General features: G+C 37.4%; 1 long non-coding RNA gene across 1 annotated transcript in view; it reads right to left on the reverse strand.

Annotated features, from left to right (window-relative positions):
• LOC311435869 overlaps nt 1-19,378 on the reverse strand; it is a 50,904-nt gene extending 31,526 nt beyond the window's left edge. The window contains exon 1 of the long non-coding RNA XR_014692464.1: nt 18,850-19,378. This is a non-coding gene — a long non-coding RNA (uncharacterized lncRNA). The remainder of the gene's footprint in view (nt 1-18,849) is intronic.
• Between the last annotated feature and the right edge of the window lie 3,027 nt (nt 19,379-22,405).

The following is a 22,405-nucleotide window of genomic DNA, read 5'->3' on the forward strand; positions in this document are numbered from 1 at the left end:
TATTCCCAAGAATAAAATCAATGCTCAAGGGGAAGCATCACGCATCGGTAGAGGCGCTTCAAGAGGCCGTGACAAGGGAGCTAAACAGCATTCCACTCCAGGTGTTCCCAGAGGCGTATGAAAACTGGAAACTTGTTGGCAGCAGTGTGTAGATGCAGAAGGGTGCTACTTTGAAAAATTCAAATCATTTGTTCTATTCTCATGAATAAATTTAAAAAAAAAAAAAAAAAAGAGTCATACTACTTTCAGAACAGACTATGTATTGGCAAAATAATAATTTAATAATGATAATGATAACGATGATAATGATAATAATAATAATAATAATAATAGTGTGCACATATCATTTGGGTAAAATACTAATAGTTTATCTTTGTCACTTTTTTGGCTTTCAGCCTTGATCTTGCATCAAATTCTATGCAGTTCAATTCTTCGGTAGCTCTGTTTTGTAGCATGAGTAATCGTTATGCATAGCTGAAGTAAGATTGTCAATAGGTTCTCATGGTCCTAATTCTATCTATATATTCCAGATCTCCATAATACTGGTCTCTATGAGCAAACATGGTAAGATAATCACCAGTTCCCAGATCCTCAGATACAATGTAAAGCAAAACATATTATTTTCTCAACTAACTCCAGACAGTGCATCATGATCAAACACTAAGAGGTGATTCTCTGTCTGAAGAAACTAACCAGGTTAGTCAGGATTTTGCTTGTATGTTTGTTTTGTGATGAAATTAGTTACTTTATTGAATATCCATACTGAGTGGCGAATACCTTTAACAGTTCACAGTCAAGTGTGCTGGGCCATCGGGGATCCAGGAGGAGGAAGATGAGGATGCCAAAAAATCAACAGTAACTACCCGAAACCTATACCAGCATGAGTTATGAGATGTGCGAAAAGATTTTGGTCATTGTATAGGTGAGCAGCTTGTCACCTGGCTGCTCCGGTGCTGGGACACCAGAGCCAATTGTGTGGAATTAGAGGGCAGGGAAGCCAGACGGCTGGGATCCCTTGCTAGAAACGCAGGCATTGACAACGCAATTGCAGATGGAGCACAATCTCACAGCCTCTGGAGGCATCTCCTCTCAGCTGTGAGGGAAAGGTATCCCTTCAAGGAAGAACTTGCCTGTCAACCAGGCATAATGGATCACTATGGAGAAGGGAATCCAGTACCTGAGGGAATTAGCTGTACGGGAAGTGATTTATGAGGACCCAGACCTCAGACAAACATCCACAGGTCCAGATGAAGTCAGGTGTACACGACCCATGTGGCAGAAGTTTGTATGGAGTGCACCGTCATCATATGCCAGTTCATTGGCAATAATGGCCTGGAAAGATGATGAGGAACCCACAGTGGATGAAGTGGCTAAACAACTTCGGCAGTACGAAGAAAGTCTCTCATCTTCCTTACAGGCCAGCGTCTCAGCTGTGGAGAAACTTTCTGAAGAGTTCCACCAACTCAAAGAGAATCTATCTTTCTCCTCACCTGAACAAACCAGTGTCCACCAACTAAAAGAGAACACTTGGGAGAAACTTTCTGAAAAGGTTCACCAACTTGAAGAGAGATTATTTTCCTCCCCACCTATACAAAGCAGTGTCTCAGCTATCAGGGGTAAGCGTTCATCTGCACAAGGAAGACGATATGGTGGGTACTCACCCCATGCCACCCTGTGGTTTTATTTACAAGACCATGGAGAGGACATGAGAAAATGGGATGGAAAATCTACCACAACCCTAGAGGCACGAGCACATGAGTTGCAAAATAAAACAATCGGGAAAAAGGGATTCTCTGAAAAGTTTGCTGCTCCAACTTCCAGCAGACAGTCCTTCAAACACAGAAATGAAGAAGATTCTGACCAGAATTAGGGGGGCCCTGCCTCCAGCCAGGGGAAGGAAAGGGACAATCAAGTTTATTGGACTGTGTGGATTTGATGGCCTGGCACGTCAGACGCACAGAAGTATAAGGCTTTAGTAGACACTGGTGCACAATGTACTGTAATGCCATTGAGCTATAAAGGGCCAGAGCCCATCTGTATTTATGGAGTGACAGGGGGATCTCAGCAGTTACCTGTATTGGAGGCTGAAGTGAGTCTGACTGGGAATGAGTGGCAAAAGCACCGCATTGTGACTGGCCCGGATGCTCCATGTATCCTTGGCATAGACTATCTTAGAGGAGGATATTTCAAGGACCCAAAAGGCTTCTGGTGGGCTTTTGGTGTAGCTGCCTTAGAGACAGAGGGCATTAAACAATTGTCTACCTTGCCTGGTCTTTCAGAGGACCCCTCTGTTGTGGGGTTGCTGAGGGTCGAAGAACAGCAAGTGCCAATCGCTACCACAACTGTGCACCGGCGGCAATATCTCACTAACCGAGACTCCCTGATTCCCATCCATAAGCTAATTTGTCAATTGGAGAGCCAAGGAGTGATCAGCCAGACTCATTCACCTTTCAATGGTCCCATATGACCAGTGCGAAAGTCTAATGGTGAGTGGAGACTAACAGTGGACTATCGTGGCCTGAACGAAGTCACGCCACCACTGAGTGCTGCAGTGCCGGACATGCTGGAACTCCAGTACGAACTGGAATCAAAGGCAGCCAAGTGGTACGCCACAATTGATATCGCTAATGCATTTTTCTCCATTCCTCTAGCAGCAGAGTGCAGGCCACAGTTTGCTTTCACTTGGAGGGGAGTCCAATATACTTGGAATCAGCTGCCCCACGGGTGGAAACACAGCCCTACCATTTGCCATGGACTGATCCAGTCTGCGCTGGAGCAGGGGGAAGCTCCTGAACACCTGCAGTACATCAATGACATGATTGTGTGGGGTGACACAGCAGAGGAAGTTTTTGAGAAAGGGAAGAAAATAGTCCAAATCCTTCTGAAAGCCGGTTTTGCCATAAAACAAAATAAAGTCAAAGGACCTGCATGAGAGATCCAGTTTTTAGGAATAAAATGGCAAGATGGACATCATCAAATCCCAATGGATGTGATCAACAAAATAACAGCTATGTCTCCACCAACTAGCAAAAAAGAAACACAAACTTTCCTAGGTGTTGTTGGGTTTTGGAGAATGCACATTCCAAATTACAGTCAGATTATAAACCCGCTCTACCAAGTAACCCGTAAGAAGAATGAGTTTGAATGGGGCCCTGAGCAACGACAAGCCTTTGAACAAATCAAGCAGGAAATAGTTCATGCAATAGCCCTTGGGCCAGTTCGAACAGGACCAGATGTAAAGAAGGTGCTCTACACTGCAGCCGGGGAGAAAGGCCCCACCTGGAGCCTCTGGCAGAAAGAACCTGGGGAAACTCGAGGTCAACCCCTGGGGTTTTGGAGTCAGGGATACAGAGGATCTGAGGCCCGCTACACTCCAACTGAAAAGGGGATATTGGCAGCATATGAAGGAGTTCGATCTGCTTTGGAGGTGGTCGGTACTGAAGCACAGCTCCTCCTAGCACCCCGACTGCCGGTACTAGGCTGGAAGTTCAAAGGAAGGGTCTCCTCTACACATCATGCAACTGATGCTACATGGACCAAGTGGGTTGCACTGATTACTCAGTGGGCTCGAATAGGAAACCCCAGTCACCCAGGAATCTTGGAAGTGATTATGGACTGGCCAGAAGGCAAATACTTTGGGATATCATCATCAGAGGAGGTGGGTCATGCTGAAGAAACCCCACTGTACAACCACTTACCAGAGAATGAGAAGAAATATGCCCTGTTCACTGATGGGTCCTGTTGTATTGTGGGGAAGCATCAGAGATGGAAGGCTGCTGTATGGAGTCCTACATGACGAGTTGCAGAAGCTGCTGAGGGAGAAGGTGAATCGAGTCAGTTTGCAGAAGTGAAGGCCATTCAGCTGGCTTTAGATATTGCTGAAAGAGAAAAGTGGCCAGTTCTCTATCTCTACACCGATTCATGGATGGTAGCAAATGCCCTGTGGGGATGGTTACAGCAATGGAAGCAAAACAACTGGCAGTGCAGGGGCAAACCCATCTGGGCTGCTGCACTGTGGCAAGATATTGCTGCTCGGGTAGAGAACCTGGCTGTAAAGGTATGCCACGTAGATGCTCATGTGCCCAAGAATCGGGCTACTGAAGAACATCAAAACAACCAGCAGGTGGATCAGGCTGCTAAGATTGAAGTAGCTCAGGTGGACCTGGATTGGCAGCATAAAGGTGAATTATTTATAGCCCGATGGACCCATGACACCTCAGGCCATCAAGGTAGAGACGCAACATACAGATGGGCTCGTGATCAAGGGGTGGTGGACCTGACCATGGACACTATAGCACAGGTTATTCATGACTGTGAAACATGTGCTGCAATCAAGCAAGCCAAATGGTCAAAGCCTCTTTGGTATGGAGGACAATGGCTGAAATATAAATATGGAGAGGCCTGGCAGATTGATTACATCACACTCCCTTAAACTCACAACGGCAAGTGCCATGTACTTACAGTGGTGGAAGCAACCACCAGATGGCTGGAAACATATTCTGTGCCTCATGCCACCGCCCGGAACACTATCCTGGGCCTTGAAAACAAGTCCTATGGCGACATGGCACCCCAGAAAGAATAGAGTCAGACAACGGGACTCATTTCCAAAACAACCTTATAGACACTTGGGCCAAAGAGCATGGTATTGAGTGAGTGTATCACATCCCCTATCATGCACTAGCCTCCAGGAAAGTTGAACGATACAATGGACTGTTAAAGACTACACTGAAAGCAATGGGCGCTGGGACATTCAAAAACTGGGATACGCATTTGGCAAAGGCCACCTGGTTAGTCAATACTAGGGGATCTGCCAACCGAGCTGGACTTGCCCAATCAAACCTGTTACGTACTGTAGAAGGGGATAAAGTTCCTGTAGTGCACATAAGAAATATGTTGGGTAAAGCAGTCTGGGCTACTCCTGCCTCAGGAAAAGGCAAACCCATTCGTGGAATTGCTTTTGCTCGGGGACCTGGATACACTTGGTGGGTAATGCAAAAGAACGGAGAGGTCTGATGTGTACCTCAAGGGGATTTAATACTGGGTGAGAATAGCCCATGAATTGAATTGTATCATGTTAATTACTATATAATACTGTATGTCATCACTACCATGACTACTATATACCCTAGATGAAAATGGTGATTAATTAGAATGTATGGGAAAGAGTGTAACCTGATCACGACATAAATGGTATGGAATAAGGAGTGGATAGATGTCCTGGTTTCAGTTAGGACAGAGTTAATTTTCTTCCTAGTAGCTGGTAGAATGCTATGTTTTGGTTTAGGATGAGAAGAGTGGTGATAACACCCCGATGTTTTAATTGTTACAGAGCAGTGCTTATACTACGCCAAGGATGTCTCAGCTTCTTTCTCTCTCCTGCCAACAGGCAGGCTGGGGGTGCAGCAAGAGCTGGGAGGGGACAGACCTAGAACAGGTGACCCAAACTAGCCAAAGGGGTATTCCATACCATCTGACGTCATGCTAAGCAATATATAGGAGTGGCTAGCCGGGGGAGGGAGGCCGGATGGCTCGGGGTTAGACTGGGCATCAGTCAGCAGGTGGTGAGCAATTGCATTGTGCATCACTTGTTTGTACACATTATTAGTAGTAGTACTATTATCATCGTTTTGGTTATCATTATTATTGCTATTATTATTATTGTCATTATTATTTTCCTGTCTTAATAAACTGTCTTTATCTCAACTCATGGGCTTCACTTTCCCATTTCTCTCCCCCATTCCAGAGAGGGAGGGGGGAGGGTGAGCGAACAGTTATGTGGTGTTAGCTGCTGGCCGGGTTAAACCACAACAAAATGTTACCAAGATTTTGTGCAGGGTGAGGGAAAACACTTCATTTTAAGTCCTCTGTGTTTGTGTGTTAATCTATTTCTTGCTCTCTAGTTAGGATCACAGAAAAACATACTCATAATCCAGAGAGATGAACATGTTATCTGGATGTAACAATTTGGAGGAGACATAAGATGATCCTGAATAACATTTTAAAAGATATTAAGGCAAACATCTTAAGTGGTTTATTCATAAAGAAGAAAGTGACCAAGCCCTCAGTGATAACATTCACCTGAGACAGATTAATTATAGATTTCTTGTCAGTCAGGATTAAAGTGTGTTTAAGCATAATATAAAATGAAGTAGATTGAATGAAGGTAGGAAAAAAGGTAGTTTTATGCTGAACAAGGGCAGCATAAGAGAGAACAAAATCTTTCTGTGACAGCTGCATTATATTTTCCTTCCTCTACAACAAAACAAATGCTGACTTTTTATAATGTAAGGACATAAGTAGTAGAGAAGTCATAGACTACTTACCCACTTCCAATAGTGCAGGCAAAATAAAGAAGCATATGACAACAAATGTTCTTTCCCTGCTGTTATTCACTATCTGGGCCAAGCACCTGGCTTGTAAACACTAACTAGTACCTTATGTATCACTTAACTAAGCAGACATATACAAACCAAACCATATGGTGGCTTACAAGGTAAAAAAGCTGTCGAGACATTCATTCTGTCCATCTTGTATGCCATCTTACACTGTTGCCACTTTATTTTCTTCAAGCCTTGGCTTGCTACATAATACTTCAGTGAAAAAGAATTAAAATACAAATCATGTTCCCCTCTGCTACTGACATAACCTCTTAAAGTGACATAAGTTAACAGATTTATCTGTGGCAAAGAGCACTCTTGAAAATAAATTACAATTTATGCCCACGGGTCAGAAGGACCCTTTGTCTCCTTATGCAAAATACAGAGATGACACAATGACAATTATCTCTGTTGGGCTTCTCTAAAAACTTTTTTCTAATGGAGAATATATTATATGTCCATAACAATACACTAAACTGACTGCAGGTTCCCAGAAAATCTTTTTTAAAAGGGTGATACTCTCATCACACAATACACTACAGACTCTGAAATTACCCATGTTAAGTTTTTGTGCAATTAAATTAGAATAGATTAGATGTCACTCGTGAGTTATCTCCTGTTCTTCCACAGTAATTCATTTAATTGCCCTCAATGATCAACTCTGAGGTTTCTCATCTCTGGTGAATTTGTTCTACCCAGGAGCAGAGTTTGCAGGAGATATATCAATTCTGAACACTTTTCTTCAGTTCACTCCAGGTTCTCAAGTGACTACATGAGTAAACACGCACTAGGATTCAGCAAAAGCCACTAAAAACCATCACTAAGAAAATTTTTAAAATACCTTTTCTTTACAGTTTATGATTCACTTCTACTTTGGCAATAAAGCATGTCTTTGAATTCATTTCTCACTAGGCTGTTTTCGATCATTTGACATCCAGTTAAAAGCACCATAACTAGCTATAATGATGCATTTAGCACCTGATATTTAAAGTTTGAAAGTAGTAGAAATATCGAATTAACAGCAATATATTTTGTAGGCAAAGTATATGACAATATTACTAAGATGACGAGTTAGTAGTTGAAATCCCTCTAATCAGTGTGCATGTGGATCATACTGATATTTGTTTATCATTTTAAATAATATTTAAAGAAGACAAGCACCAGGAAGAAGAAACTATTTGAAAGTGAAAGGCATACATTATTAATTTAATGTAGTAAAACTTTTTTTCCCTCTACCATTTTTGTGTACATGCGTGCAAGTATTGTTGGGGGGAGGGAGAAGGGGCAAGGTATGCTTGTGTAATTTTTAGACAGGATCAACACTTTTGTTTAGAAAATCAAGCCCATCTACATTTGAGAAATAGTTATTTTAAAATATTTCCTCTCAAAATTTGTTTTACTGTTTTGACAGAAGCATTTTTCTATTTATTTTTTTTCATGAAGCAGAAACAGTAAAACCTCCAAGTATCACTTTTTTTTCTAATATGTGTGTTGGTCAGCAAGTTTAAAACTTGTAGGAATAAAACAAAGAGTAGATTTATAAGGACATAAGAACTTTTTTTTTTTTTTTTCTGGGTGTTGAGAGTTATTTCAATTAAAAAAAAAAAAAAATTATCTGTTAAGCAAGCTATTTCAGAATTGCATCTCAATTTTGTCGATACCTTTAAAATGGAGGTTTTACGACACTCTACAGAAATGTGTCCGCTCTTCCCAGAAGCAGAGTGCTAATAATTTATTTCTTCAGCTAAACTGTTGTATTCAAGAATTTAAACATTTTAATTTATGCCTAAGTAGTTATCTAAAGACAAGAATGGGTAGTGTCAGAATATTCATACATGAATATTCATCAGGGCAATGATCTCTGGATTTAAACTCAGGACCTATGTATCAGGAGGATACTCTGGCAGTTAAAGGTAGGCCTCTAAACAAAGAAAAAGTATTGCTTTGGAGCACATGAATTAATTTGCGATAGATATATTATATCATACTAATATATACTAATATAGTGATCTAATATAGTGATATAATATACTAATATAGTGATCACAAAGTTTAGCTAATGAGAGAGACACTTAGATGCAGAATCACCTCCAGTCAGAAAAGCAACTTAAGAACACCACGTTACTTGGAAAACAAGTTTGGAAAGTTAGTTGAAATGCAAGAAAAAGGCTCTAAAAATACATAAAAGGTCAGTTTATTAATTATTTTTCTAAAACAAATGTTACTGGGGAATATCAACATATAAACTTAAAGCAGATAGAAAAAAAAATGGACACATTAAAAATATTTTTATATGTTGAAATTTTATTACAGAAAACACTTAATCCTCAGATTGAAATGATCAATTCTCTATTACCTATGTGGAACAAGTTACAGTTTAGATATCAACATTACTTTCTGCTTGTCATGTGGTCAGTCAATAAGGGATCAGAACTTTTTGATGCTGGGTTTGGAAATCAAATATAAGGACAAATTTTTACTGCCCCCAACATTTACACAGTGCTATTAGTTCACTCTTAAGACAGCAAAATGATCATCTATATCTTCTCTTGCTTAAGAGACTAAAACATGCTTTTGGAGATGTTCATATATATATATATATATTTACATGTGACCTTTATGCTCATAGTTTGACATCAAAAGCCATCATGGTGTAAAGCATTAATATAAAATAAATTCTCTCTGCATATGTCAATTACCAAGATATTGACAAGCTACTTTTGTATCTGCCTTTGTTATCTTGTATTGCTTACTGTATTGTTACTGTATTGTATTGTATTGCTTACTGTATTGTTACTGTATTGTATTGTATTGCTTATTGTATTTCTCACCCCTCAAACTTTATGCCAGAAGTGTTACCATTTCTCCTCTTGTGGCCCTGGTAAAACTGACATTTAGGCATATGGTCTAACTTTAGCTGAGAACAATGTGCTCCAGAAAATTCACAAAAGCAGTCACGTGCCAATAGCCTGTCTAGGTACAGCTATCCTCCTGGGTGACTGCCTTGTACATTGGGTAGCTGCTACAGCACAATATTTCAAGTAAAAATAAGTTAAATATAAACTGTAAAAATCTAATAAGGAAAATGATGCATATCTTCCAGAGTACATTATATTAAAATTAACCTAATAGCTGCTGAATCCAGATATTTCTGAGACAATAAAATAACTGATCTGGTTTTGGATTAATTGACCATTTCCTTGTTGATAAACAAGAGGTGATACTGTACGGTTGCTTGCACTTAGTGCTTAGTCACTATGACAATGTTATAAGTGAGGCAACTTTGCAGTGCGCCTACAAATTCAATTTTATAAATCTGATAACTTAAGACAAGACTTTCTACAAAGAAATAAGACTTTTCTTTCCTGTTCCCATATTTGTTTTATTTTAATGGTGTAATGACTACTACAAAATAAGATCAGCTTTGAGGAATTTATATGTAAAGAAAGTTGTTTCTCAGATAGCTCATTATTCAGAAGAAGAGGAGGGGAGGGGAGGGGAGGAGAAGGCAGGGGAGGGGAATAAAGAAGAAGAATTGTGTGAATCTGTAAAGAGAATGGGAATTCTTGTCATGGTACTTCAAATCTCTTCCACAATATTATATTTACTGTAAAGAAAAGTTCACATATATACATTCATTTTTGATACAGGCACAACCATCTTCCCAGTGAATTATTAAAAAATCTTTAATTGATTTTGCTTGTTCAAATTGAAATATAAGGAAAGGTTACTGAATCTTGGGGGTGTTTTAACTTTTTTATGTTTTTATTTTTGTGTTCAAATTGATTTTTATTTCTATATTTTAAAACAATAAATATTTGTCTTATTTTTAAACTGATAGTGGCAAGCATCAGTTTATTTTCCACTGCATCAAATTTGCTAAAAGTGACCAAAAGAAATGGGGATGGTCATGTGACAAGAAACAGTTAAGCTTTTGATATCCTTGCAGATATCAAAATTCATAATCTTGGTCAGAAGGCTTACTCAACTCTCCTTATTTTCAGGAAAAAAAAAAAAAAAAAAAAAAAAAGTAGATTTTCTCAGAAGTGTTTCTTTCCAGTTTGTTTCCCTATAATTTCTCCCACCAGATTATTAATTATTATTAGTAATCCCCCAGATTATTCTTTGTTGTTGTTCCCAATCTATTCCCAAATATTGTCAATTACTCTAAAGCTAGTGTGATGCAAAAACTGAGAGACAGTATTAAACTTTTGTTAAAATGTATCATAGAATCATAGAAAGTCTTGGGTTGGAAGGGACCATAAAGGGACCTCATCTAACTTGCCCCTTGTCATATGCAGGTATGCCACTTAAATGAGAACTTTCGAGCTGCAGTATGAAAATAGATTTTGTTTTGTATATAAAGAACTTTGACTGTTAAAAGATTATCTCAAGCCAAAATTAATATTTTCAGTGGGACTGGACTAAAGTTTACATTGTCATGAAATTTAGGTATAAATAAATAAATATATAAATTCACACATAAATATTTCATTTTTTCTTGGTCAGAAAAAAATGATGGCAAAAATCCATTGTATGTTAATTCTAATTTGAAACCAGCAGATAAAACAAACAAACAAACAAACAGAATGTTATATGCACTTCAGTTAAAGAAAAGTTTGAATGAGCATTCTCCAACAATAATATTTTATCAGAAATCACTTAAGTAAAGCAGTTTGAATTAGACCACTGAAAAGAGAAAGTACAAATCAAAATGAAATTAGTATCCAGCTCTCCCTAAGTCTCCCTTATCAGAGGAAAAAATAATTTCTGTCTTCATCTGGTAAAGTCTGACATGATAAGAGGACACACATTAATATTCTCAGCTTCTGATGTCAGCTTGAGATGGGCTTGAGACTGCTGCTTTAAAATCAGGATAGCTAGGGAGACATGAACTAGGAGACCTGACTTTTCAAATTGAGTTTTGGAGTCTATGTTCTTTGTGAAAACTGAGCCTCAGCAGGATTAATGACATTTACTGCCTTCAAAAATGTATTATGAACATTTAACTAAATGATGTTCACAGGTAATATTTATATGGAAAATACTGTTGAAGACAGATAGGAGTAGAAATATTATTTGCGAATTTCTGTCTCACAGTAATTTCGTTAGGTTTTATGTAGTATGAGCTACAAGTACGAAGTTTGCTATGTTCTGTCTCATCCTGCTGGTTCTTCATTTTGACAAGTGAAAGAATTTCCCAGCATTTCTGAATTGCATCTATCATTTGTTCCTATTCTCCTGTGGACATTTTTTTCACGTTTTTTCGTATGAATACCCGACAAAATGATTCAAGTTTAAACATGCAAGACTGCCAAATAGTCATCTTTGATCTTCTTGCTTAGATTAGCATTCACTAGAAATGCTTTTTATTATTATTTATTTATTTATTTTTATTTATTTTATTATGGGCAAATAACCACAGAATAGAAAGGTTAGACTAAAGGTTAGCTTGTGGCTCATGACAATAAATATCTTCACATCCAATAGACCTGGTTTTTTTAGTGGCTATACAGTAAAAGATAAATTCTGTCTTTGAAATTCACTCTTTTGGTAAGTTATATTTTGGTATTTTATGAGGTCCTACCTGCATTTGCAGTGAGATATTCATTTCACCACAACATACCTCAGGAAGATTGGAATTAGTCCTAACATACCAGCCACCTGAGAGGATTGATTAACTTTAATCATTAAGTCTTTCAGAATTCAGAACTATTTTAAATCTCTTAGGTTTCTAAAATTTTGCACTCATGTATTGATTTCAAACATCTTTTCTATGACATTATGTTGACTCCATTAAGTATAACTTTCTTTTTGGTGTAGTTCTTTTAAAAACAGTTATTTCCTTTCAGAACTGGAGCTTTTGCTTTGAAGTTCATTCCAATAGCTTTAAACATTGGTCATTCTTGTATTCCTAGAGGATAAGTATTATGCAATCAAAATAACATTATTCTTCAACTCTTCAAGCCTGTTCTTATATATACTCCAATATCCCAAGATACTAGATATCTCCTTAAAATAAATGACTGTTTGTCTGGGACTCAATTATTTGTTGTATTTTTATGTGCAATCCTGAAGGGATGCAAGACACAGACTCCTGAAGGCTCTTGAGCAGGAGACGTTTATTGCCCTTTTTCACTACTACATATACTTTCCCTGTAGCCCCACACACTGTCCACGTGCCTGAATCTGTCATACAATTGATTAGAGACCCTTAGACATGTGCCTCGAGCCAGCCAGAAATTGGCCACTGCCCAAAGCTCATCTTTAACACTGTAGCCAAGTTACTTTACCTTGACCTTGCTCAAGTTTTTGTTTCTACCCCTTGTTCCCTCATTATCTCTAATTCAGGGACATGTGAAACAGCACAAAGTCACCTGTGAATTCCTTTCCCACACAACCCCATTAAAATATTCTTATGAGCTTGAAATTTTCACTTCATGAATTTCAGGTGAAGGGCCAAAGATTCCTTGTTTGCAAATAATTCCAGAAAGGCAAGAAAAAGGCAAGGTGGGCAAGGGCAAGGGCAAGGGCAAGGGAACGGCAGGGCAAGGAAGGGAAGGGAAGCAAAGGGAAGGAAAGGTTTGAGTTCAGTGTAGCCTTTTCCCTCCTCTCACCATTTTCCTCTTTGGTTTCAGGGAACACAAATAAAAGTCTATTATTTCTTCGATTCTCTCCAATAGTGTTGATTCCACTGAAAATAGGCAGAAGGAAATTTAAGAGACAAAAATAAACAGCTACATTTGTGAGAATGCATCTTTTCAATAAATGAAGCGTATACTGAAAATAATATCCAGAGCACAATAAAGTTGTATCAACTTCACCTTCTTGACCCATAAAGAAAGAAAGAAAAAGGAAAAGAAAAAAAAAATACCCTAAAAACAAATGTGTAGAAGCCTTGTATTAATGCACCATCTACATATATATGATTAATGGCTGTGATGTGTAAGTTGCAAATGACAGTGTCTGCATAACGGAGATGAGTAGACACACACATACACAGTTCACTTTGAAGTGATTTGTGCTTTGCTGAGTAAAGGTTGAGAACAAATATTTTATTTAAGGCTAAGAGAAAAAAAAAGAAAAAAAAAGAAAAAAAAATAAAAAGCAATCCAGTTAATTAATGTATTATTGTATTATTTTCCAGGACAGTACATAAGTGAAAGAATATTTGTCAATACATAGCAATTCTTAATTAACTACACTTAATTCCAAATGATGGCAGATCTTTTATAAAAGAGTATGCAGACAAATGACCTAATAGTCATTTAACTGTTAAAGAGTTACTGCAGCAGTACTTGGAAAGTAGACAGCTGTGTACAAATGTAAATACGTATTTACATCTTTTGACTGTGTTTTATTCAGTGTAACATGATACTCTTTGAATCACACTGTACTCAATAAAACCCCCTCTCTCAAGAATTCATTCCCATTAAATGACATTTATAACAGATGGAGATAGAAATAATATTTTAAATGCAGAACAAATATTTACAGCTCTGAGCATATCATGGGCTTCCATTGAAACTCAGCCTGTAGTAAGATGAGAAAATATTCTTACTGATGTGATATTTCAGTGTTTGAAGAAAGCATGTCTTCTCTCTTGTTACTTTTATGATTTGGCATATGATGTCACCTGATTCCAAGTCTAATTAATAATAAAAAATTATTCTTTTCTGTCCTTTAAGTTGAATACAGGTTCTTATTTCTTAATTTGTACCGGTCTATACAGGACATATTGCTTGGGTCTTTGTATGACTGAATTTTAAAGGAAGCAAACAATGAGTTTACTTTTTCCCTAAAACATTGTTTTGGTTATTTAGATGGACCACATCAATCTTTTTTTATATATTCCATTCCATATATATTTTTATATATTCCATTATATTAATTAGTTTTGTCTACCTTTACAATAAACTTTATTACAGCTACTAAGTAGTGTGGTTTGAGGGTAAAATATTTTATTAAAATATTAATATTAATATTTAAATATTTAAATATAAATATTCATAATTAATAATAATTATTAAATATTTGTGATTCTATGTCTTACATGTATGTGTACGTTAGAGCTGCCAAAGTTAATCTCACTGGACTTTTCTGTGCTGTTATTCTACAGTTGTTCCTTCTATATCACTTCTTTTAAAGTTTCTCTGTTCTCTTGATCATTGTTCCTTTTCCCTTACATATTCAAATTCTCTTCAAGCCAAGAGATGTCTTGGCTCTCCATTTCAAGCCAATTTCTTGAAAACCTAAACTCTTAAGCAGTCTTAAGTTCCTGCTCAAAGGCCACTGACAATATTTTTTTCTCATGAGATTCATCAGATTGCCTGCTTCTTTTCAGTTGTCTCTCAAGAACATACCCTTTAAATATATATATGTATATAAAAAGTTGAAAGGACTAGTGCTATGAAAAATATCTGTTGAATTGTTGAATTAAAAGAAAAATTTACAATCACTTCTCTAAGATCTATAAACATTCTAAAATGATGAACAACAGAACACAACTGTTTCTGTGAACAACACAGAAAACAACTGTCAAAGACACAATTTTAAATGATTATCTGTATTTTATAATAAAATTTTTAACCTGTTAAAAAGCATTAGCTGGTCTATTCCCAACAAATCAGCCATCTTTATCATGTAATAGCATGAAAGAATTTATTTCTTAACAACATCAGTTTCAAATTTTTTTTCTTTAAAATTCATAGGTTTCATTAACTCAATGATAATCTAATTGTTGACAACTTATGACAGTAGTAATATAAAAGCAAGGTGTTATTTTTTTCTTTTTTTGTTTGTCTTGTTTTGTTTTGTTTTTCTTCATGAAAGAAAATAGCTTGACATTCCTACAGGTAAATAAAGTAAAAAGTGAAATAAAAGATTTGTTTAAAAAAAATGGTTTAAAAAAAAAAAAAAAAAAAAAAAGAGAGAGAGAGAGAGAGAGAGATTTTGATCAATTTCAATTAATTGCTTTCCAAAAGTGAGAGGAGAAAAAAAATGAAAAGAGGAAGACATTCTTTGCATTAACATGAAGTGATCTGCACTTTCGTCTAGAACATTGCATGTTTTTAGTGATTCATTCCATAGTTTAGCTATTCATTGACTATAATTATTAGTGAAGATTTACTCTTTTATGTCAAGTATTCATTCCTTACATTCAACATGAGCATTTTGAAATATTCATTTGTTCTTATTTCATGAAGAAATGTAATGTATTTGTGAAAATCAGTATAGAAGGTGTACACTATTGGTGTATATAGTTCCTGGTGCCAGAACTAAAAACAACCTTCAGTAAAATGTCCAAAAATTCAAAATATTTTAATAAAAGACTGAATATGTAAATACTTCTAAGAAAAGGTAAAAATATGAAAGATACCAAAAATAACTAGATTTAAAGGGAGACTTTGAATGAACAGAAACTATGGAACTGTAGGTTTTCCACAGAAGCTAAGAAAATCTCAATAAATAATATATCAGGGAAAAGACAATTACTGTAGATGACGTGGAACCAAAATTGTTAAGACCTAATAAAAGAAACTAACAGAAAATAACTCCTTTAAAATGTTGACAAATTTATGGATTTAAATTTAGTCCCTCTATAGGAAGAGAATATTCCTAGTACAGCTGTTAATAGTATTATAGTAGAATGATGACGGTAGCAGAGATATTTTACATGAGATTTAGAAAAAACCTAAAGACAAAAAATAAAAACCAAAAAATGGTAGTGGCAGTAGTACCCACATGGAGGTTATGCAATTTCTGGATATTACATTTACAGGAGATAACACAGAGAGGAAATTGTTTGTATTCTGTAAATGATCTCACTTGGAGGAAGTACTCTGATAAACAACCGAATTTGTTCCTGTTTCAGCACTGACCTTCATCTGGCACTTGATGTAAATGATGAATAAACAATTTACAGCAGCGTTCACAAAATGTCCACACTGGCCCTTTACACAAATGAAGGGCGAAAACCAACAGAAAGTCCATTATAGTAATAGAACTTTGTAAAGTAAAAATGCATAAAAATGGAAAATCTTTTTAAAAAAGAAAATAGATCCACTAACAGGGTAGAAAATTTATGTGCAGCATAGCAATTTTTTCAAGTTATAATGTTTAGAATGAAAAGCAAGCATGCACTACTTTTCTAGAGAACTCTCTAAAATGACAGAGAAACAAAAAAAAAGACCACAAAAAAATGCAATGCACTATATTTCAATATTTAATGACTCAAAATAAAAAAAAAAAATGTATTTCAAAAAACTGAGACAACCCAAATAAAAGGAATTGAAAGGAGCATAATTTCTTTTATGTGACAAATCACAAATAGATGAGCCAAAAAAATGACTTTGAAGAACACTTTAGTAAGGACATTAAAAAAAAAAAAAAAAAAAAATAGTAAAACCTTTTCAAACACATTGACAACAGGATTGCTTTCCAGAGAGTCAATGAGGTTGACAGATGATAAAATGTAGAAGGAACTCTCAGAAAAGACAAAATCATACCACTGCAGAAATATAATACTTTATCTCAGTGACCACCACTGAGGAGACATGATACAGTGATAACAGAGGCTTTTTACAACTCATAACTCTAAGGAATTTTCTAAAATCAATAAGTTAGTAGAAGACATTTTAAAATAGATTAACAAATCAAATAATAATACTTTGGAAAGACCAGACAGTTTTTGTACAGGAACTTTAAAGGTGTTCACACACAGAACTGCTGAAATAATAACAGTGATATATACCGTATTGCTTAAATTAGTCTTAGTATTAGGAGGACAGAAGGTGACCAATAAAACTGCAATTTAAAACATATATATCTATCTATCTATATTATATATATATAGATAGATAGATAAGGCTGATCTTGAGAACCACATATACTTTAGTTTGATTTCTCTGCCAGGCAAATTATGGAGTCTGTAATGAATGATACATTGCCTAGGCACATACACTACATTTATTTTAGCAGGCTGTACAGCACAACAGAGTTGGGTTTGTAGAGTAAGCAATTCATCCTGCATACCTGAATCAGTATTTTAAGTAGTTTGGACTTTTTTATTTTGGACTAGCACTAGTCTGGTCCCATGAAAAGAACACGTTAGCATCATTAATGCATTCGGATTATGCTAGAGTATAATTTATGGGTTAGTATATCCAAAAGGAATGTAGTTCATGTTCTTCAATAATTCAAGGCAAGAATCAAAGCAGATACCAGAGCACAGCTTCTAGAGGCATATAATCCATTGCCAGCAGTTGTCACAGCAGAGCACAAATGGACCATGAATCTCTGCTGAAGTAATGATGTGCTCAGTGATGATGATGAGGAGGAGGCTCAGGGGAGACCTTATTGCTCTCTACAACTACCTGAAAGGAAGCTGTGGGGAGCTGGGGTTTGGCCTTTTCTCGCAGATAACTAGTGATAGGACTAGAGGGAATGGCCTCGAGTTGTGCCATGGGAGGTTTAGGTTGGAAATTAGGAGAAATTACTTCTCAGAAAGAGTAGTCGGGCATTGGAACAGGTTGCCCTAGGAAGTGTTGGAGTCACTGTCCCTGGGGGTGTTTCAGGAAAGGCTGGACCTGGTGCTGGAGATGGTTTAGTGGGTGATATTGGTAGTAGGGTGATGGTTGGACCAGATGATCTTGAAGGTCTTTTCCAACCTTAATAATTCCATGGATCTATGATGACATGATGGTCTCCAACGTGGGCTGGAGCAGCTGTCTCTACAGCAACAGATACCTTGTCCTGGGCAAAAATTCTGGTGCCTTGTGCTTCTTTCTGGGGCTGTGGGCAGCAATGTCCTTACAGTGGGAGGTGTGCTTCAGCTGCTACAGTGAGTTATCTGGTGAAGAAGCTACAGGAAGAAGTGAGCAGACACCACCACTTCAGGGAAGATGAACAGTGGTGTCTTCAGGTCTTCATAAAATCCCAACAGCACTAGGAGCCTGTCGTGGTTCCGCTCGAGTGGGCAGCCGAGCTCCACCACAGCCGCTCTCTCACTCCCCCTCCTCAAAGAGGAATGGGGAGAAAATATGTGAAAAGGGCTCAAGGATTGAGATAAGGACGAGAAAATCACGCAATAATTATTGTAACGGGCAAAACAGACTCGGCATAAGAAGATAGTAAGATTTATTGCCTACAACTAACAAGCGAGAGAACTGAGAAAACAAAGGAAACAAAAAAAAACAAAAGCACCTTCCCCCCATCCACCCTCTTCCACCTCCTCCCCCCAAGCGGCGCAGGGGAACGGGGGAATGGGGGTTATGGTCAGTCTACAGCACTTCTTCTCTGCCGCTCCTTCTCGGTCACTCTCGTCCCCTGTGCTGTGGGGTCCCACCCACGGGATGCAGTCCTTGATGAACTGATCCGGCGTGGGCTTCCCACAGGCAGCAGCTCTTCCAGAACTGCTCCAGATATGGGTCCGTACCACGGGGTCCATCCCTCAGGAGAAAACTGCTCCAACCTGGCTCCCCTACGGGCAGCAGCTCCTGCCGGGTCACCTGCTCCTGCGTGGGCTCCTCTCTACGGGCTACAGGTCTGGCCCGGAATCTGCTCCGGCAGGGGTCTTCCACAGGCGGCAGCCTCCGTCGGTGCAGGGCCACCTGCTCCACCGTGGTCTCCTCCACGGGCTGCAGCGTGGAACCCTGCTCCACCGTGGTACTCCATGGGCTGCAGGGGGACATCCTGCTTCACCATGGTCCTCACCACAGGCCGCAGGGGACTTCTGCTCCGGCGCCTGGAGCACCTCTCCCCCTCCCTCTACACTGACCTTGACATGTGCAAGGCTGTTCTCTCACTCCCTTGACTCTCCCGGCTGCTGTGTGGCGCAGCGTTTTTTCCCTGTCTTAAATATGCTCTCACAGAGGCGTAAAACAACATCACTTATTGGCTCGGATCTGGAAAGCAATGGGGCCCTTCCTAAACATGGGGCAGCTTCTAGATCTTTCTCACAGAAACCACCCCTATGGCTCCCTGCTACCAAAACCTTGCCATGTAAACCCACTACAGAGCCCAAGCCTCATTTTACAAGGGAAGACTCATGAAGAAGAAAAGGTGCTTGGAAACAGTACGGATCTACCAGGGACAAAAACATACCTGACCAATCTAATTGCCTTCTCTGATCAAATGCATAGATCTGTGCATGGAGGGCTGCCATTTACCTCATCTCTAAGGGACATTCTGTGAAAATTCTGAAGACTGATTCAGGGTTTTCACAACGGTGCATGATAGGAGGATTAGAGACAATAGGCATCAATGGAAACAAGTGAGGCCATACTTGAATGTAAGGGAAACTTTTTCACTTTTAAGAAGTGGAAGAAGTTGGCCAAAAACACAACGCAGTCTCCACTGTTGACAGTTTTCAAGATCAGACAGGATCAAGTGCCAATCTCATGGCTAACCTTGCTTTGAGCACGATGTTGGACTACAGGCCTTTCACTTTCCTTCCCGTCTTAATATTTCTATAATTCTAATTAGCAATAATTAGGAGATGGACCTGAAAATTACGTACTGGTCTGAACTAAAACGTTAATGATGTAGTTGCATTCCATACATATGTAAAGCATACTGAAGTACTGCTAATTTCCAGAGTTCTTTGAAATTATCATAGAACATTCAGGTGAAGGTAATCATGCTGCAATTATGCACATGGATTTAAAAAAAAAAAAAAAAGAAAAAAAAAAAAAAAAAAAAAAAAAAGCTTGGACACAAGCTTTTGTGTCCTTCAACAAAGTCTTTGATAGGAAAAAAAAATGTGGTCATTTAATAATTAAAATATTTTGAAGGTAAGAAACAAAGAATTGAAATAGGCAGTTAGTTTTCCTATGTAAGATCAGCAACATATATGTGTGCTATGACCCCTGATGTGAAGATATGATCATGCAAAAGAAATACGTAAATGCCGCTACCAAAATATTCAAGATAATCATTAAAAACAATTGGAAAATGAAAGAGTGGGGGAAATTCAGTATTGACAGAAGCAAGATAAAGTATATTTAGAAAAACAACACCATACACACATAGTGGTGTGTCTTAAATCTGTCATTAAAAGTCAGGAAACAAATCTTAGAGAGATCATGTTTGGATCATGTTCTGAAATTGTCACTAACAGGTGGAAGCAGTAGTAGAATGTTCAAAAGGAAATTGTACCAAAAAATACAACAACATAATTTTACCATTATATTAATCTTTTACTAGACATACAAATTGTCTCACTGCTTACAGCTGCTGGCAACCCAACGAATACTTTTGGAACTATTTTTTGGAACCCTTGAGACAATATAGTTTCATGTAAACCTTTTCCTTAATTATTACATGAGTAAAATCATTTCTACTGCATATCACTTTCTGTTCTCCTGCTCTCTTGCAATAACTCTGAGATGAGATACAGCACTAAATGTGCTAAATGACTGATCAGCACAAAGGCATTAGTGACTCTGCAGCCCTGCAGGATAGCAATGAATCTCTGTATGTAATGCCTGCTTATTGGACCACAAGACATCCGTAAATCTTTTTACTGACATATTTTGAGAAGGCTACCCTAGTGTTGAGCAGCAATGAAGGTGGTCTTACTGGGATCAGACATTTTATTTGCCTACTGGAAAACAAAATATGATACATACAATATTTCTTTGAAGTGACTATTGATATTTCTCAGTACCTGCAGAGAATATTAAAATAGTGACCATGGGATGTATTTTGTTGTTGTTCTGTTGTTTTGTTGTTATTGTTGTTGTTTTTTCCTCAGCTGGAAATAAAACATGAAGAACATTTTTTCCTACAAAGGAATCTCCCAAAGATCCTCCTTTCTCTTGGGAATATGTGCTAAGGGATATACTTATGAACTGACTACATATTTCTTCTTGGTGTGTGTATATCTAATATGCACAGCAAGCTTGATAACATAATTTTTATCTACCAACAATTTTTACACAATTTTAATATTACCTCCCCTAGCCAATCTATAACAACACACCTGCATGTTTTCGTGCAAATCCTGAGAATCCTCCCATTTCAAAGGCCAAGACAGCAGACTTCACAGAATCCTGAGCTCAGGAGAGCCTTCTCTAATCCATGTGATCTACTTTCTTTTCGAAAATATCAGTCATTCTCATATTTTCATAGACTCTAGAGCTTATGTCTTAATACTCTGATCATTTTCTCTTATCCTCTGTTCCATTAATTTCCTTTCTCCTCCTTTTTTGCTGACAATACGCAGAAATGTTCCAACTAAAATGTATTTTAACATGTCTGATGACTGTAAATTATATATATCTTTCATAATCTAGAAAACTAATTACTTGGTCATATGACTATGTCTCCTTATTCTCCTTTTCTTCTTATTATTTTTAAAAATCTTTTTGTTTGTTTCTATTTTTTTATTTAAAAAAAAAAATAAAAATGCCTCTTGTCTGTATACAGATACATGTTATCTGACCTCACTAAGATCAGGTGTTATATTATTATATTATTATATTATATTATGTTATATTAAATTGTAAGGATTTTACTAGGCAGAATAAAGGAGGCAGCAATATATCCTAAGTTGTTTGGGGCAAGAATAATTTTCTTTACTTGTCTGAAAGTCCCTCACAAAAAAAAAAAAAAAAAATATATATATATATATATATATACATATATGTATATATAACAATAATTATTACAATGGGTAATAGCAAATATGAAAGCATGAAAGATTAAGATTCATTAAATACTTAGTTTCACAACATAAGTAAATAAATCGCCTCTCCTGAAACTGCTGGTACACAAAATAGGTGTCAAGCTGTCATGTAAAACAAGAAAATAACTTTAAGTTTAGGGAGGAAGGGGCCTTTCACATAAATAAAATTTGTGAAACAGAATAATAACATGGAAGAGAAAGGCCAACATGAATTCACTTAGCCAAGGGCAGATTGTCTATATTGGATAAAAGCAAAGTAATAAATTCAACAGTAGACAAAGATAGATTAAAGATTCCTACCTGTTAGGAAGATAAAATGAGGATAGCCTGCAGAAAGGTG

The sequence above is a fragment of the Aythya ferina genome (assembly GCF_964211825.1).
Source record: "Aythya ferina genome assembly, chromosome: 4".
Classification (NCBI taxonomy): domain Eukaryota; kingdom Metazoa; phylum Chordata; class Aves; order Anseriformes; family Anatidae; genus Aythya; species Aythya ferina.